The following is an 11,631-nucleotide window of genomic DNA, read 5'->3' on the forward strand; positions in this document are numbered from 1 at the left end:
GGGAGTGGCCCCAAGCCAAACTGAGGAGTGTCTGGGAGCCAGGGACACATGGGCTTTCAGTGTGGGGGACTCATTACATCAGCTACTTGAGGGTCAGGAAGTAATTTGTCACTCTCTGCCCCACATGGCCTCTGTGGAAATCAAACAAGCAGTGTTGCCCATTTTTAAAGATAAATTAATGCATCAATATAAAAAACGTCAGGCAGCAATGTGGAGGGGGTAGGCAGACAGGGCTTGTGATTTATTGGCTCTTTAAGGAGTGTTTCTGCGGCCACTCTGGCTTCCTCCTGCCACCAGCAGGGTGCCCAGGGGCCCCTCCACTGAGGTCATGAGCCAAGCCACCCACCCCAACTGGAGGGCCCCTGAACAGGCTGAAGGGCCACACTCCCTCCAGCTGGTGACTCAGAAACATCCAGTATTAACTGCACTGGGACAGAGAGACAGGGAAGGAGCTAGGGGCAGGAAGCAACAGTCCTGTCCCTGGAACAGGTTGTGGGCCTGCCCTGGGGCTGAGTGCTCCTGTGTCCTCACACTGAGGGGCTTCTCCAGGCCTGGCCACAGCGAGGCTAATGGGGTCCCCAGGGGGCTGTGGCTCCTGATTCCGTAGCATGAACAGGTGCCCCACAGGCTCAGATGGTCCCCCAGGGCTGTGCCCTCCCTCCCTGAGGGCACCTTGCCAGCATCTCCACCAACACCCAGGACCACCCTGGTCCATGTTTGCCAGTTCCGAAGGTGAGAAATGACACTTCCTGGCTGTGTGAATTTGCATTTCTTTGGTTTTTGGAGGGCATGAGCTTCTTTCCATTTGTTTGGGGCCATTGTGAATGTCTGTTCAGTCTTTGCCTGTTTTCTACGGAAGGGTCCCAATTTCCCTTGCTGACGGATGTGGCACTCTGGCAGCTGGGAGTGGTGGCGTTCAGCGGTGCCCATGTGTGCTTTAGCTACGGTGCGTGCGGGAGAGGAGGGCTGATGCTGGCCTGGAATCTTACCAGGGATCTGCAGCCCCGGCTTTGTTGTCAGAAAATGCTTAGAGAGGCCTCCTGGGAGCCAGGCAGGATGCAGCAGGAAACAGAGGGGCAGAAAGAGCTCAGGTCCACAGCAGCGGGGAAGGGGGCACCAGCTACCAGAACCCAAGCAGGAACTGGGTTTGAGGGGGACAGGAGTGGGGGAGGGGGACTGAACATTTAGACAGGGGTGTGGGGGCTCTCTGAGAAGACGTGTGAGCAAAGATTTGTGGGAGGAGATGGAGGCGCCTAGAGCAAGAAGAGCAGTCCTCAGAGGGATGGGCACGCAGAGGCCCCAAGGCGAGCACAGCCTGGGTGCATTCTAGGAGCTGCAGGGAGGCCAGGCCAGGGCCGTGGGGGTTGGGGCGGGAGGTCAGGCTAGCTGGGGGCCTGTGGGTTCCAGGAATGCTTTAGCTTCTGCTGCGAGTGCTGGGCGGGCAGGCTGTCAGTTCTCCAGGTGCAGGGCAGACAGGTGGTATGAGACCCAGTTTGCAGAGAGCATGGAGCGCCAAGCCTTGTGACCCACAGAGGTTTACATGCCGGTGAGAGCCCTGGGTCCGCAGCCTAGAGTTTGCTCCTCTGCAGAGCTCCTGGTCGGCCGGCATCTGCCCTTATCTCCAGGACTTGGTGGTTCTGCTCTACAGCCAGGCGGCCCTTGGAGAGCAAAGGTCCGGGCCAGTGAGAATCCAACATATCCCCAAGCCCCACAGCAACAAGGGTTGAGGGAGCAAAGGATGGTCTGGATGGTGGGAGGTGGCGGTGGCCTTGGTGGGTGGGTGGGTGGGAGTGCTGCTGACTTTAGTGCGCTCCCATTACTCCGTTACTGCACAGGGGTGAAGTGCTGCCAGCCCCCATCCGTGTCCCTCTGCAAAGTGCTCCTGGCATCGAGCTGGGCTTTCCGGAGGCTCAGCCTCCATTTTCTCCTCTGGGCAAGGGGAGTCCTGGACCAGCGCCCGCTGTCCAGCCTCGCTGCGCCCCGCTGCCCATTTCCTTTCCTGGAGGCTCTGACAGGCCTGGAGGGCCCGGGCGTCGGGGTCGGGTCAGTAGGCTGCCCGGGTCAGCTGAGGCCCGGTCAGTGCGAGGGGCTTTGTCGGAACCGAGGCCGCGGCTACTTGAGGCCTTTGTGCAGAGCCCTGCTCTGGCCACCCGGGGAGGCCGAGGCCAGGAGACCCGCGGGGCCCCCTAGGAGCGCCCTCCGCCCCCTTGGCGACCCCTCCCAGACCAAGGCAGGGCCGGACGGGACGGCGCCCGAGAGCAGCGGCGCCAGAAACGGGGGCAGGCACAACCCGGCCCCGGAACATCCCGGCGGCCCCGGGGCCTTTACAGCCCGCGAGGGGCTGTCTCCTCGGGCCCGGCGGGGCCTGGACTCTCTCAGCCTCGCCGCCGACCTCGGGAAAAGCCTCCCAGCCTCTCCACCCGGCAGCTGGAGGAGGCCCGTCCGGGGCTGGGGACAGCGCGATCGACCCGCCTGGGGTTAGGCCGACGGCTGCGGATCGCGGGCCGCGGGGGGCGCACGTGCGAGACCCATTTCCCGGCCCGCCGGGAGGCAGGACGGAGCCCCAACTTCAGAAGCCGACGCCACGTCCCGCCCGGAGGTCGCCGGGGAGGGCCGAGTGCGCACGCGCCTGACTGTCCCCACGGCACGCCCGGGGGCGCCGGGGCCGCCCTGTGATTGGCCCGGGCGGCCGCGCTCTTGGCCAATGGATGCGCGGCTCCTGGCTCGGCGCGGGCCTCCGGGGCGAGGGTTGCGGAGGGTCTGTCTCCGGCCAGGTCTTTGGCCTGGGGAGGACTGCGCCGGCCCACGGGGTTGCTCCTTCAAGCTGCCCGCCTCCGCTCCGGAGACGAGGCCAGCGAGTCCGTGATCCCGGCCGCCCCCAGTAGTGAGCCCGTGCGCAGAAGCGCCGGCTGAGACGCGGAGCCCCGCCCCGCCTGGCCGGGGCCTGCCCTTCGCAGGGCCTCCCCGTCGACCCCCGGCCAGCCCCGCTCTCCCTGCTCCCATCCTGCAGGTCAGAAAAACAATGCTTGGGTGGAGGGGGCCCGCGCCTGTGGTCCCAGACACTCGGGAGGCCGAGGCGGGAGGATCGCTTGAGCTTGGGAGGTGGAGGCTACAGTGAGCCTTGATTGCGCCGCTGCACTCCAGCCTGGGCCACAGAGCGGAGGCCCTGTCTCTAAACAAAACAACGGTGCTTAGAAAGCAAACAAGCCTGTTGCCAAATACCATCAACAAAAATGAGCAGCGGTCATCTCTAAGTGGTGGGGTTGGAGGTAAATAAAAAATATTTTGACTGAGCACAGTGGCACACGGCTGTAATCCCAGCACCCCAGGCAGGAGTTCGAGACCAGCCTGGCCAACGTGGTGAAACCCCGTCTCTACTAAAAATACAAAAAAAAGAAAAAAAAAAATTAGCCAGGCGGGCGTGCTGGTGCACGCCTGTAATCTCAGCAACTCGGGAGGCTGAGGCAGGAGAATCACTTGAGCCTGGACAAGGCAGAGGTTGCAGAGAGCCGAGATCGTGCTACTGCACTCCAGCCTGGTCGACAGAGTGAGACCCTGTCTCAAAAAAAGAAAAAAAAAATTTTTTTTTCATCTCTGTAATTTGTTAATTATTTCGGTTAGTGTTAGTATATTGTTTGTATGAAAATACTGCTTTTGGGTCGGGGGCTGTGGCTCACGCCTGTAATCCCAGCACTTTAGGAGTCTGAGGTGAGTGAATCATGAGGTCGGGATTGAGACCTGCTGGCTAACATGGTGAAACCCCGCCTCTACTAAAAACACAAAAAATTAGCCAGGCGTGGTTGCAGGTGCCTGTCATCCCAGTTACTTGAGAGGTTGAGGCAGGAGAATCGCTTTCACCTGGGAGGCGGAGATTGCAGTGAGCTGAGATCGTGCCACTGCACTCCAGCCTGGGTGACAGTGTGAGACTCTGTCTCAGAAAAAAAAATTGCTTTTTATAAAAATGAAAGCTGTATAACAAGAACAATAATAAAAACAGTAAGTGTTGGTGAGGATGTGGAGAACTTGGAGCTCTCATACAATGCATGCGCCGTGAAAAACACTTTAGCAGTTCTCAAAGAGCGAAGGGTAGAATTACCCAGCAGTTCCGCGCAGCCACGCACCCAGAGAACTAGGGGCAGGAACACCAACAGTGTGCTCAACATGGGTTATTCCAAATGTTGACCACAACGATACTCACCGCAGAGAAAAGGTGGAAACAACCCACGTGTCCATCCATAAATGAATAGAGAAACAAATGTGATCCCTCCATACAATGGACTATGATTTAACCTTAAAAAAGAAGGAAATTCTGAGGCACACCACGCACAGATGGTCTGAAAACATTATGCTAAGTGAGATGAGCCAGTCACAAAGGACAACGTCTGTCTGATTCCACTTATAAAAAATCTAGAATAGGCAAGTACAGAAACAGAAAGTAGGTAAGAGGGTGCCAGGGGTTGGGGGAGAGGGCAAGGCCAGGGGCTAGGGGGAGAGGGAAAGGCCAGGGGCTCGGGGGAAAGGGCAAGGCCAGGGGCTGGGGAGACAGGGAAAAGGAAGTTGGTGCTTGATGGATAGTCTCTGGAATGACAAAAAAGTTCTGCAAACGGATAGTGTTGAGTCTCCCAACATGGTAAATGTACTCAATGCCTTTGAAGTGAACACTTAAAAATGGTTAAAATGGCAAAATGTATCACAGTTTAAAAAATTATGGGCCAGGCATGGTGGCTCACACCCGTAATCCCATCACTTTGGGAGGCCGAGGCGGGCAGATCACCTGAGGTCAGGAGTTCGAGACCAGCCTGGCCAACATGGTGAAACCCTGTCTCTACTAAAAATACAAGAAAATTAGCCGGGTGTGATAGTGGGTGCCTGTAATCCCAGCTACTTGGGAGGCTGAGGCAGAAGAATCCCTTGAACTCAAGAGGTGGAGGTTGCAGTGAGCCAAGATCACACCACTGCACTCTAGCCTGGGTGACAGAGCAAGACTCAAGTCTCAAAAAAGAAAAAAAAAAAAAAAATGTAACATACCCAAACTAGGCTGGGCATAGTGGCTCACGCCTGCAATCCTAGCACTTTGGGAGGCCGAGACAGGCAGATCACGAGGTCAGGAGTTCGAGACCATCCTGGCTAACACGGTGAAACCCTGTCTCTACTAAAAATACAAAAAATTAGCCGGGCGTGGTGGCGGGCACCTGTAGTCCCATCTATTCGGGAGGCTGAGACAGGAGAATGGCGTGAACCCGGGAGGCGGAGCTTGCAGTGAGCAGAGTTTGCACCTCTGCACTCCAGCCTGGGTGACAGAGCGAGACTCTGCCTCAAAAAAAAAAAAAAAAAAAAAAAAAAAAAAAAAAAAATTAGCCAGGTGTGGTGGCATGTGTCTGTAGTCCCAGCCACTTGGGAGGCTGAGGTGGGAGCATCGCTTGAGCCAGGGAGGTTGAGTCTGCCGTGAGCCATGGTGGTGCCACTGCACTCTAGCCTGGGCCACAGAGCAAGACCCTGCCTCGAAAAAACTTTTTTTTTAAATTTACAGCTGTAATTTTGGAAGCAGTGTGTGCACTGATACCCGCTCCAAGCATGCTCTTGGTCTGGATGCGGCAGGATTTCAGTTCCAGGAAGCAGCTATTGTCTGAGCTAGAAGGCCGCTTCTCCCCAAGAGAAAGGGCAGCAATGCTTCACCAGTTGTGTGCCTAACAGTTTTCAATCCCACTGGGAGAGCTGCGAGGGAAGGATGGCTCATTCGGAATGGACACACAGAGGCGGCCCCAGTACAGAGAGGGGCTCTAGGCCCTGAAATGCTGTGCTCCTCCCAGGACACACAACTCCACGTGACGGGGATAACACGCGACACAGCTCCTGCTTCGATGCTCCCCCAGCTCCTGCCCTGATGCTCCCCAGTTCCTGCCTGGTTGCTCCCCTGGCTCCTGGCCTGGATGCTCCTCAGCCCCTGCCTGGCTGCTCCCCCAGCTCCTACCTAGGTTCTCCCGTATCTCCTGGCCTTATGCTCCCCAGTTCCTGCCTTTGTGCTCCCCCAGCCCCTCCAACCCAGAGTGCTCCTTCCCTCTGGCCAGGCCCCCTTCCCGGCCCCGCCCCTTCGGGGCTCAGGCGGGAACCGAGCTGGCTTTTTCCTCCCAACCAGAGCAGCTCCCTCTGGTTCCCAGGTTGCCTGCCCTTCCAGCTGGGAACACTGGCCTTGCAGGGAGGGGTGGAGGCGCTCACCACGAGGCGGCCACACAGGGCGCGAAGGGGTCCCAAGGCCCACCCAGGAGGAGCGCCTGTCTTTCCGTTGCGGGCTGCGCGCGCTGCCCACGCTGCCACGCTTGGGGCCTGGCAGGAGGCCGCCATCCCGGCCACGGCCGCTGGAGGGCGTCCCCGCACCGCTCCTGCCTGCCGGTTCCCGCGGGAGGGCGCCTGTGGCGGGCGCCGGAGGTTGATCTCCTGGTTCACGCCAGGATTGCGAACCGGCGGCCGGAGCGGGAGGCCGCAGAGCCGAGTTCAGGTCGCAGTCCTGACCCACCTGGCGGCGACTTCCTGTCCCGCGGCTGCGCTGCAGCTCTCCAGGTTGGGGTGAAAATGCAGATACGGTCCCGTGGACTAAGTCACGGACGTTCGTTTCTCACAGCGCCGCGTGCCTGCCTGCAGGCAACCGAGCCACGCACGCCGAGGCCGCTACGCACGCCGAGGCCGCCCCACCGCCCGGGGCCTGAACGCGCGGGCCCAGACCGGCAGCCCCCTCGGATCCTAAGACCTCTGAACCGCAGCGCAGGTGTGGGGGTCCTCAGCCCGCGCCATCCAAGCAAGAACCGAGAGCGCGAACGCCACCCCTTCCCCCACTCTCTGCCCTGCGACCCTGGCTGGCGGTCCCTCCTGCAGCAGCTGGGCCTGGAATTCGGGCTGCGGAAGGGGCTGCACCCACGCGGGGCTCACGCCATGGATGTGGGCGCTGGGAGAGTCTCCGCGCTTTCCAGCCCTGGTCCCCGGCTGTTTCCTGGTGCTGCCCAAGAAGCAGGTCCCTCGGGCCAAACCAGCCCCTGTTCTGGTGCCGGCCAGTGCCCTCAGCCTGCGGGCCTAGAGGCCAGAGTGCTGGCGGATGGGCAGGCCCTGACCACGCTGTCCTCCCTGGGAGCTTACTGGTGAGATGCTCATCTGCCTCAGGGGGCCCAATAATGGTCACCTGACATGAAGGGACAGAGGTGGTCTGTCCAGGGTGACGGTGACCACTGTCCTGGCATGTGACGGAGCCCAGGCCCTGGGCAAGCGCCATGCTGAGAGGGGCTGGCCGCCCGCTGCCGGTGGCCTGACTCAGGAAACCTCGCTCCCCTGAGCAGCAGCTGGAGGAGAGGCAGCGGCAGTGGACCTCTGGGGACGGATTGGAGGGGTGGCCCTGCGGCCCTTGCTTGGGCAGGAGGGACGCTGCAGCAGCTGCTGGAGCTCCCGGGCAGGGGCTGTCCCTCGGTCAGCTGGGTCACAGAGCAGCCGGCGCCTGCGTCATTCTCAGCCTGCCCGAGGGGGAGGCTTCCGCTCCAGGTGGGTGACCCGGGGCCCTTGCTATCATCCCCACAATGTTTCCTCTTTCCTCTCCGCCTCCTCCAGCCTCCCTGGGCAGCCTCCTCTCTTTCTCTGCTGGAGCCTTCCAGCTTCCGGAGGCCTCCTTGTGAGAGCAATAAAATGCCTTTGAAAGGAGGCTGGGATGTCCAAAGGGTCACAGGGCTGGGGGCTGAGAAGCCTAGATAGAGGTGGCTGGGTAGGAGACACAGGCCTTGGCGTGCTTTCAGGGGACACACAACAGGGACAGTCCCCACTGACTTTCCTCCCACTCCACCTCCACTAACTCACCTCTGTCTTGTCAACACGGGGGGTCTCCTGTCCTGGAACATTCAGGGAAAGAGGTGCGTCTGAACCCCGCCTGGGGAGACAGATGCCCTCAGGCTGTCCTCTTGGCTCCGCTCCCCTCTTCCCTCCTGTTCACGGCTCCCAGCCACCCCGATGGGGCCTGTTTAATTGATTCAATTTGTTCAACAGTAAAAACACTCCACAGATGTCAGCCTCCCAGCACCCCACCCCTGGGGAGCCGCAGACACCTGCCAAGGCTCTGGGGCTGGGAGTCCTTCTATGGGCCACTAACACCAGGATCTGGGGGAGGCCTCTGGGCCTGGGAGCTCGTGTGGGTGCCCCGCTCACCAGAGCAGACCAGCCACTTCAGCCCAGGGACTGCTCCTTCAATGGCACCAGTGGCGTTCTGAACAGTGACCCGATGCAAATATGTCATTCTGAAGGGTTTAATGTTTTTAGACTCCCAGGTCTGGGAGGATGACCTTGGAGATGACCTCCATTTTGGTCAAGCTACCATCCCAGGCCCAGGCCACTGTCAGGGTCCCACCTTTTTCAACCACCTGGGCTTGGGGGGTTTTCTAGGTAATCAGTGCTGGGAGGCGGACTGAGGGCTCCCAGGGTCCTGATCCTGTCCCCTGCAGGGGAGAGGCCCCTCGCCTACAGATTGGGAGCCCTGCGTCCACAGCTTCAGCGCGGTGGCCCGTCCTACTCCCAGGGATGTGTGTGGCCACAGCTGCGCTGGGAGATGCTCTCAGGTGTTGTCTAAGGGAAGACGTGGGCCTGGAGGTCAGGAGACCCAGGCTGAACCCCTGACGCCCCTGCCCAGACCACAGCCCTCTCTCCCTGTGAAGGTCCCTGGTCCCTGGGGCCACCACTTTCCACCCCAGAGGGAGTCCCCTGCGATTGATTGGTTGGTTGAGTGACTGAAGAGGGGGACGGTTTAGGGAGCATTTGCATAGCTGGCCAGGCTGTGGCTGTGGGGGCCTCTGCCCACCCCCATCCAGCCCCACCTTGGACGAAGACGCCCCAGCCGTGATTAGGAGAAAACTCACCCTGAAAACGGTCTCAGGTTAGAGTTACCAGGACACCTGCCTCTCCAGCTTGGGGGTCTCTCACGTGCCCCTCTCAGGCAAGATCGGGCCTATCATTGGCTTAGGTTTTAGGAAGGTCCCAAACTCATTCGCCAAGGGCTGAGCTTCTCCATAACTCCCAGGACACCGGGAGAAGACGAGGGGAGGGAAACTGAGGGACGGAGATGAAAGAGCTCGTCCCAGCGAAGGACCGGCGCTTCAGGCGCTGGGCCCAGGCGGCAGTGAACAAGCTGGGGGTGGGGCGTCAGGCCGCGCCCCCGCCCTCCAGAACCCCAGCGCGGACCCCGGCTCCGGGGCGGGGGCGCTCGCAGTCGCGCGAACCCGGAGCTGCGGAGAGAACAAAAGGGGCCCCGCCCCCTCCCCGGGCAGGCCCGCTGCGGCCAATCGGCGCGGCCGTTATCGTCTCCGCTCTCTGATTGGCTGTGCGACGGCCAATCGGGTGAGGGGGCCGCCAGCCCGTGCGTCCCCACGTGGGGCGGTGCGCGCTGCTGTTAGCGGACCGCAGCGGGCGGGGCGCGTGGTTCGGTCGCGCGCTGCGCGCCTCGGGGACGCGATTCGCGCCACCCCCAGCCGTCCCTGCCATCCCGAGGCCCCCAGCGAGCGGCGCCGTGGCTTCGGGCGCGCGAGGCTCGGGGCCATCGCCGGGTGCTGTGCGGTTCCCGGCTCGGAGGCGCTGGGCCAGCGTCGCGGCTGCCCCCTGCCCATGCGGGAGGGAAGCGAGCGGCGCTCAGGGACCAGGAGCGAAGGCATTGCCACCTGGCGAGGCGGGGAGGCCAAGGTGGGCTATGGAAAGAAGAGGCGGGCCTGCCGCTGGTGGTGGTGGGATCAATTTATTCATTGATTGAGTCCGTCATTGACACCTCCTACTCCAGGGCCCTCGGGACACAAGACAGCGGTGGCCCCAGTGGAGGCTTGGGGGCCAGCCTCCCCCTAGTTTCCATTAGTCTCCCCTCCAAACTACTTCAAGTGGAACATACAAGCATGTTTTTTGATATGGACAATTGACACAGTCTTACATTTTTATGGCACCCTCAGACAGGGTATTTGAGGAGAGTTGAATAAATGGAAAATACGTGAATTAAAGGAGAGCTGTGCAGTACCCAGGGCCAGCAACAAAGGGGAGCTGTTACCCCCTGAGACCTGGAGGGCAGCTGGAGCCATAGGAGAGGCCGTCTCCAGGAGCCGTGACCTTGGAGAGGGACACAGCGACCCGGCAGGGAGGAGCTGCTGCTGTACACTGACCTCACCCCTCCTGACTGCTTGGCTTGTCTGCCGGCTACGCATTGGCTGAACTAGGTGGAGGCCAGGGAGCAAGGAGGCCCCATGGATCCTGTACCTACAGTCAGCTTCCCGAGGCACAGAACAGGGGCTGGGGTGGGGCAATGGGAAGGTGTCCAGCACCTGTTTTGAAGTGTGAATAAAAGCATCGTAGAAAATGTTGCTGTTTTGCTTTGTTTTGTGGATGTGTAGCCCATGCAGAGGCAGCCTAAGATGGGGCATGACCAGGCTGGGCCCCGCCTCTTGCAGATCCACTAGGAGCCACCCCAGAGCCAAGGAGACCTTCCTTGGAGGGCTTCCCATCCCGTAAGTGATGAGTCACAAAACGAGGCAGGACTGTGGATGAGGAATGCCCCGTGTCGGTGCACGTGCACGGTGCTGTTCAGCCGCCTCTTCCTGGGGGTCCTCCCGGATGCTCCAATGCTTGCCCATCTTAGCAGCTGTCACAAGCCACTGCTGGGACTGTAATTCCCCGGGGCAGGGACTGATCCTGTTCGCTGTTACCCCTTCGTGGGGCCTGCATCTGGAAGGAGGATGGATCTGCCTGGATGAGGCCTGAGATGGGGGCTTCCCTCTGAGGCAGGGGACATGTATTCACTCATCAAACCTTTTCAAGGGAGCCTTTCTCTGCCAGGTTGGGCTTAGCCCCGGGGAGTCCAAGGAAGAAAAGATGTAGTCCAGACTTGGAGACATGTGTGACCCAACAGTGCAGCCATGCACGAGTTCCCGATAAGGCGGCTCGGGCCCAGGTCCCCTGAGAGGCTTAGGAGGGGGAGGACTCTTGGATAATGAGGAGAGAGGGGGTGGCACTTGAAGTGGCTTTGAAGGGCAAGGAGGAGTAGGAGTGGTGGAGAAGCTGAAGAAAAGCAGGGGGCAAGGAGATGCCACCATGGGGATCAAGGACGTGGCATCCGGGCGAGTGTCGCTGTGCACAGCTGGGCCTCTGCCTCTCGGGCATCAGGAGGCTGGGGCGAGGCACCCCTGCCCCTGGCTTCTCCGCCTGTGGTATGGCGATGATGATAGGGTTGTTGGGCAGGGTGAGGGGATGTAGGTGACGTGCAGCACAGTGTCTTGGTAATTACAGGCTCGATAAATATACATGAGCTGTCATTATAAGCATTTGTTGCAGTTGAGGAGGTGGTGGTGGGTTTGGCTGGGGTGAGCTGCCTGTGGGGGGCTATGAGGTTAGTGCGAGGATGGCCCTCTTTCAGGGACGTGGAAGCTGCCTCTCATTCCTGCAGCGCATGTGGCAGACATCACTAATCCATCAGCCACTCCCTCCCACGGAGCCCAGCGGTGGCCTCAGGCCCTCAGATCATTCTCCAGGCAGCCCCTGCTAATCAATCACAGCTGGCACACAGATGGCCCTGCCTGCATCTCCGATTCCACTGACATCAAAAACTGGGATCTGGGCTGGGTGTGGTGGATCATG

At 60.3% G+C, this 11,631-nt stretch overlaps 1 pseudogene; it reads left to right on the top strand.

The window, feature by feature from the left end:
- Window positions 1-1,540: 1,540 nt before the first annotated feature.
- On the top strand, window positions 1,541-7,266 carry LOC115838263 (annotated as a pseudogene).
- The last annotated feature ends 4,365 nt before the right edge of the window (window positions 7,267-11,631 follow it).

This window comes from Nomascus leucogenys, chromosome 14 (genome assembly GCF_006542625.1).
Source record: "Nomascus leucogenys isolate Asia chromosome 14, Asia_NLE_v1, whole genome shotgun sequence".
NCBI lineage: Eukaryota > Metazoa > Chordata > Mammalia > Primates > Hylobatidae > Nomascus > Nomascus leucogenys.